At 36.7% G+C, this 6,767-nt stretch overlaps 1 non-coding gene across 1 annotated transcript; it reads right to left on the minus strand.

Moving 5' to 3' along the window:
* Positions 1 to 4,586: 4,586 nt before the first annotated feature.
* LOC145569591 (small nucleolar RNA R71) lies at positions 4,587 to 4,693 on the minus strand. The gene has a single exon (XR_014096180.1). It is a non-coding gene; the product is annotated as a small nucleolar RNA R71 (small nucleolar RNA).
* Between the last annotated feature and the right edge of the window lie 2,074 nt (positions 4,694 to 6,767).

The following is a 6,767-nucleotide window of genomic DNA, read 5'->3' on the forward strand; positions in this document are numbered from 1 at the left end:
TTGGTTTCTATGAATTAAAATCAATTAAATAGGACCATTTACTCACTTTTGGGAGCATATAAAGCCAAAAAGGCTTCAATATTGCCTAAGGGACTTCTATCTTTCCCATCTTTCATGTAATGGTCCAAATTATAGAAATAAAACACATAGCATCCATTATTAACTTTTATTTTGGTTTATATGAATTGAAATCAATGAAATAGGACCATTTACTCACTTTTGGGAGCATATAAAGCCAAAAAGGCTTCAAAATTGCCTAAAGGACTTCTATCTTTCCCATATTTCATGTATTTGATCAAATTATAGAAATAAAACACAAAATATCCATAATTAACTTATATTTTGGTTTCTATGAATTGAAATCAATAAAATAAGACCATTTACTCACTATTGGGAGCATATAAAGCCAAAAAGGCTTCAATATTGCCTATGGGATTTCTATCTTTCCCATCTTTCATGTAATGGTCGAAATTATAGAAATAAAACACATAACATACATTATTAACTTATATTTTAGTTTTTATGAATTGAAATCAATAAAATAGGACCATTTATTCATTTTTGGGAGCATATAAAGCCAAAAAGGCTTTAAAATTGCCTATGGGGCTTCTATCTTTCCCATCTTTCATGTATTGGTCCAAATTATAGAAATAAAACACGTAACATCCATTATTAACTTATATTTTGGTTTCTATGAATTGAAATCAATGGAATAGGACCATTTACTCACTTTTGGGAGCATATAAAGCCAAAAAGGCTTCAATATTGCCTAAGGGACTTCTATCTTTCCCATATTTTATGTAATGGTCCAAATTATAGAAATGAAACACATAACATACATTATTAACTTATATTTTGGTTTCTATGAATTGAAATCAATGAAATAGGACCATTTACTCATTTTTGGGGGCATATAAAGCCAAAAAGGCTTTAAAATTGACTAAGGGGCTTCTATATTTCCCATCTTTCATGTATTGGTCCAAATTATAGAAATAAAACACATACCTTCCATTTATAACTTATGAATTGAAATCAATAAATTGAAATCAATGAAATAGGACCATTTACTCACTTTTAAGAGCATATAAAGCCAAAAAGGCATCAATATTGCCTAAGGGAATTGTATCTTTCTCATATTTCATGTAATGGTCCAAATTATAGAAATAAAACACATAAATCCATTATTAACTTATATTTTGGTTTCTATGAATTGAAATCAATGAAATAGGATCATTTACTCACTTTTGGGAGCATATTGGAATAAAACACATAACATCACATACATGTCAATACATTATCTTGAAAACCATCTCAATGAAAAATCTACTAACCTCCTCTAAGACACTTTTGCAATCCAAGTGAGAAGTAACAATTTCATACATATATCTCATAATGTAGTAGCCACACTCAACGCCTCCTTGTTGTTGAGGATACTAGCATATATAACAAATAGTTAGGACATTTATATTCAAAGTTAACAATGTATGATAAAACGGGGTGAGTTATGTATTTACCTCCATTTGTATGAATTTCAATTTTTGCCTATGTGCTTTCAATTCATTTCCTGTGAGATTTGCCCGATATACTTTATAAGCCCTACAAAAATGATATATATTCTAACACTTAGAACAAAATAATCTACAACACCACAAACAATATGAAAATAGAAACTCAATTGGGCACAATTTGAAGTTAGTGGCCAGAGAACACATTAGGGAATGCTAACACGAAATTACCTTTACTTCCGAAAAACAATCAACCATTTACATCCTAAGTGAGAATACAATTCCAAGAACAGTCCCAAACGGGGACTATTCAAGATTTACTCCTAATGAGTATATCTTGAACGGGTATCTAGGCATATGAAGATATAATGCATAATAAATATTAACACATTCAAGAACAATCAACAAATCAGAGATATGTTCATGCAAAATCAAAACAACAATTCAACTAAATTAAACTAAACAGAAATGCAAACTACATCAAATTTCCATAAAATAAAAAAAAAACAACAAAAATTGACAGAAAATTAAACAAAAAAAAAAACAAATTTGAATTGGCAGAAAATTGAAAGCAAATTAAACAAAAATCATAAGAAAGAAACTCTCAATGCAATGTACTAATTAAACAAAAAAAACAAGCTACAAAACAATTAATTACTCATACCAAATTGTCAGATTTAAGCCGCAACCCTTTCTGGTACAGCATCAAAAAATCACCATCTTGAAATGAGGACCGAGCTGCTTCAATGGAGACAAATTGGAGAGGACTGCACTGGTTCAATGGAGTTGAGGGAGCTGTGGACCGAGCTGCTCCTGAAACATCAGTTTCAAGTCACTCCCATATCATTTCCCAGCAAAATCAAAAAATCAAATTAAACATGTAAAATCAATCTATTAATTTGGGGAAAAAAAAACCTAATTAAGTAATTGCAATTAAGCAAATTGACACAAGGGTTACGAAATTGAGGGAGGAGAGCTTACAGGAAGCTGGGAATTTCTTCAGCAGGACCGAGCTTGAGCTGCTTCAATGGAGAGAGCTTGGTAGTGAGAGATGGAGTCACGAAGATTTGAAATCAGAGTGCGCTTTAATGGAGAAGTCAGAGTGCGCTTCAATGGAGAACTTAGAGTGCGCTTTAATGGAGAACTCAAAGTGCACTTCAATGGAGGAGAAGAGTGAGGATGATAGGAGCAAAAGCAAGAGAGAGAAATGAGAAACTCGAACTGAGCGAACTGAGCTTGGAGCTGCTTCAATGGAGTTGAGGACGACGACCGCGCGCCGGAGATGCTTCAATATTGGAGAGAGAAAGGGGAAATATTTTGAGAGAGAGAGTGAGAAAGGGGAATGTAAACATTTAGGGTTTACTTTGAAACATTATTCGTAACGGACACAACTTGTTAGTTACGATTAGTTGGTTATTCGTAACGGGCAGAGTAATGCCCGTTACAATAACCACTTATTCGTAACGGGCACCAATCTGTCCGTTACGAATATCTCTTTTCCTGCCCAAGTCACAACTTTTTTGTAACGGACATTGGATTTTCCCGTTACAAATGATGTATTTGTAACGAAAAATCATATGCCCGTTACGAATAGCTTGTTTCAAATAAGATTTTTTCCACTAGTGTATGTTGATTGAATCCTTGTTTAGCTTAGTTATGATGGTTAATTTCTCTTCCCTATGCTAAGTTTTTAGCTAGGGGAAGGGGGTGAAAGGCATGGATTAATATTGATGATTGATGATGATTGATTGAGCTCATGCTAAGAATTGATAAATGTGTGATTTTTAATGATTTGAGATTATTATTAGCACATTGTTTGATGTTCCACAATTTAGATGCACAGGAGTGATTTGAATTAGGATTAGATCACCTTTACTTTAATGATTGCATGAAAATGAATTGTATAAGTAGAGCTTTATGTATTGTGCACTTTTAATCTCTCTATTTGATTAGTGTCTAATTGGATGCACGAAAGTGATCTCGATTAGGCCAAGCCCTCATTTATTGATTTGCTTAGACAATTGCATGAGAGTGAATTGTTTAGGTAGAATTTTGTATTCTATGGCATGTTCTTCATGATAATAATCATTGTCTATCTTTGTTAATCGTGTTTGACACTCCCTTACCCCCTAGCGTTGTTTCCCTTATTGTAATTCTTCTAGTTTTTGATTTCTTATTTTGCTTGTTTTCACTCCTTCGTAGTAGTAATTTGACTATTGAAAAACACAAAATCATTCAAAATACCCCTTTGTAATAGATTCATAATTCACCTTGAATGAGCAAAACCCCCTTTTCCCTCGTGGATCGATCCTTTGCTTGCCCCTATACTTGTATTAGGGTATTGAAGTGTCATAAATATTAATTTGACTAGGAGGAGGTAGTAGACGACCTATTTCCCTCGTGATCAAATTTTGGCGTCGTTGCCGGGGAAACGGCTAGTTTTGCACTTTTATCGTGTTGCTATTGGATTCGTTGCTTTCGCTTTTGTTCATTTATTCTCTTGCTAGTCATTGCTAATTGTTTGTTTAGCTTTGGTGGATGCTTAGGAGGTCTCAAGGACCACCCACACATAACATTGACCACGAGATTGACCAAACTTTGAGACAAGTCCGTAGGCTTTATCAAGAAGAGGGAAGAGGTCTTGGTGTTATTTTTGAGAGTGGGAGTGATTCTTGTTCTTCAAGTTCGCAAAGTGAGGCAATGGCGGGACAAGAGGATGATGTTCTGTTTCGTGAGTTTGGAAATCCGGAGGATTATGAGCTCACGGGAGGGATTTTGCTACCCGTCATGGAAACCAACTTTACCATTCACCCCCAATACACAAGAATGGTACAAGCAGAACAATTTTCGGGTTCTCCAAGTGAAGATCCCATTGAGAACCTTGATAGATTCGTTGAGCTATGTGCCATGATTCAAATCAATCAAGTTTCTCAAGAATACATCTGAATGCATCTATTTCGAAAATCTCTTTCAGGTAGAGCTAAGAAGTGGCTCAAGCAAGTGAAGCCAAATTCTCTCACAACATGGAGAGAGATAGTCAAGGCATTCTTGAAGAGATTCTTTTCTGAGGAAAAGTCCGCCGAAATGAGAAGGAAAATTGCATCATTTGAACAAGAAGCGGATGATAGTCTTAGTGAAGCTTGGGAAAGATTCAAGGAGTTGGTACAAGCATGTCCTCAACATGAATACAATCAAAGCTTGATCATGCATTTCTTCTATGATGGATTGGAACCTATATCTAGAGCTAACTTTGATGCGGGGACGGATAGACAATTGATTAAGATCCCCCAAACTAAGTTGAAGCAACAATCGAAGAAGTAGCAAAGAACTACTGTTGGGGTGGTAGAAGGAGGAATGCACCGAAAAAAGGTGGAATGTACGAATTGGAGAAGGTTAATCAATTGCAACATCAAATTAAGCTTTTGACAAAGGGGCTCGCAAATTTGAACACAAGTGTTAATAGTGGGGAAAGCTCTTCTCAAGTCAATTCTTTCTCATGTCAAAATTATGGTGGCACAAACCACGATACATCTTATTGTGGGGGTTTGAGCCCCGAGCATAAGGAGAAGCCCGCGCCCAAGGAGAGCCCTTTCAAGGGGGCCACGGGCGCGGCCTGTAGAGGAGAGGGTGTGGCTTCAATTGGCATCAACAACAAGTAGGAAGCGGTAGATGCCCAGCCGCGCCCCAGGAGAAGGCGCGACATCGGTGGCCGCGGGCACGGCTCTTTGGCCCGTGGGCGCGGCTTTCGGGGTTTACTTGGATTCTCACAGCCATTTTATTCGAAATTCGCCCCCTTTCCTTCATTTTTATCACCTTCCTCACTCATTCTCTCTCTAAAAAAACCCCCAAACCTCAAACCCTAACTCCATAAACTCTCAAATCCCATAAATTTCTTACTCAAATTCCTTCAAATTTTCACCTTTTACCTTAAAACTCATCATCTTCACCATTTTTATCACATTTTGGTCCGATTTTCGCGCGGGACTCCATTGTTGGTGCTTGAAGGTAGCTCGAAATTTTGGTTCTTTGGGCTAGTTGGAGTTAATTTTTGGCTCACATTGTTGGTATAATCATCTTCTCTCTAGTTTTTATTGAATTTTTGAGCATATATTTGTTGATTTACATGGTTGTTCTTTTGATTTTCATTGGTGAATTTTGATGCATTAATTGGTGATTGTTGTTGGTTTTTCTTGAATATTCATGGTTGCTTGTTGTTTGTAAGTTGATATTTGGAATTACTTGTTGATATTGTGGTTAATTTGTGTTGATTGGTGTTTGAGAAGTATTTGGATTGTGGAAGTTTGTGTTGTAGTGGGATAGTTGGGTGAATTTGGAGTAGTGTGCTTTGATTGTTTACAGAAGTAAAAATGGTGCTTGGTATGGGTTCAAAGAAGAGAAAGGTTGATAAAGAGCCTCAAGCTTCAACCCCTCAATTCCCTCTAAATGATGAGCAACCACCACCACCTTTACCACCAACCAAATTTACCAACAAACATCATAAAACCACATATGACAACCTACAATCACGAAAAATCCTCCCCTCCAAACACTATCATCAACCCACAACAACACAATTGGGCATTGATGAGGATTGTTGGTTCTTCATCAACAATCTAAGGCTAAACTCCTTTGTAACGAAGGCTTACCAAACCTTCCGTGAGCCTACCTTGGAGTTTTTAGCCTCCTTTAAAACACATGCCACCGGAAACAACAACCTTTTCATCTCATTCCAACTCTTTAACAAAAAGGAAACCATGTCCCTCCGACAATTCAACGAATACCTTGACCTCAATCCCGATGCCAGCCTATTCCTCCCCGAATTTGAGCCATTACCCGATTATAACCCCATTCATTAGTGGAAGTGTATATCCCGGAAGAATAACTTCAATGCTAAGGTTTCATTGGCTAGTGAGATCATGCACCCGGCTCTTAGACTTTTTCACCATATTCTTGGGTATATGGTTTTCAACAAGCAAGATTAGGGGAAGATAACACTAGAAGAGATCTGAATCTTGTGGCTTACCTCTAAGCCGGATTTCGGACATAGAGTGAACTTGGCTTTTATCTTCACTAAGTGTATTGAGGCTATTGTTTCAAGAACAAAAACGGGGGAGATTCATTGTGGAGTTATGGTGACTCGGTTGGCGGAAAAGTTGGGTCATGCGAATAAGTTGCGCTTTGCACCATAGTGGGGAAAGTCGATGGGAGTGACATTTGGTTTGATATGAAGCAACTTAAGATGATGCAATTCATCAAAGAGAT

Source organism: Chenopodium album, chromosome 11 (assembly GCF_948465745.1).
Source record: "Chenopodium album chromosome 11, dcCheAlbu1.1, whole genome shotgun sequence".
Lineage (NCBI taxonomy): Eukaryota > Viridiplantae > Streptophyta > Magnoliopsida > Caryophyllales > Amaranthaceae > Chenopodium > Chenopodium album.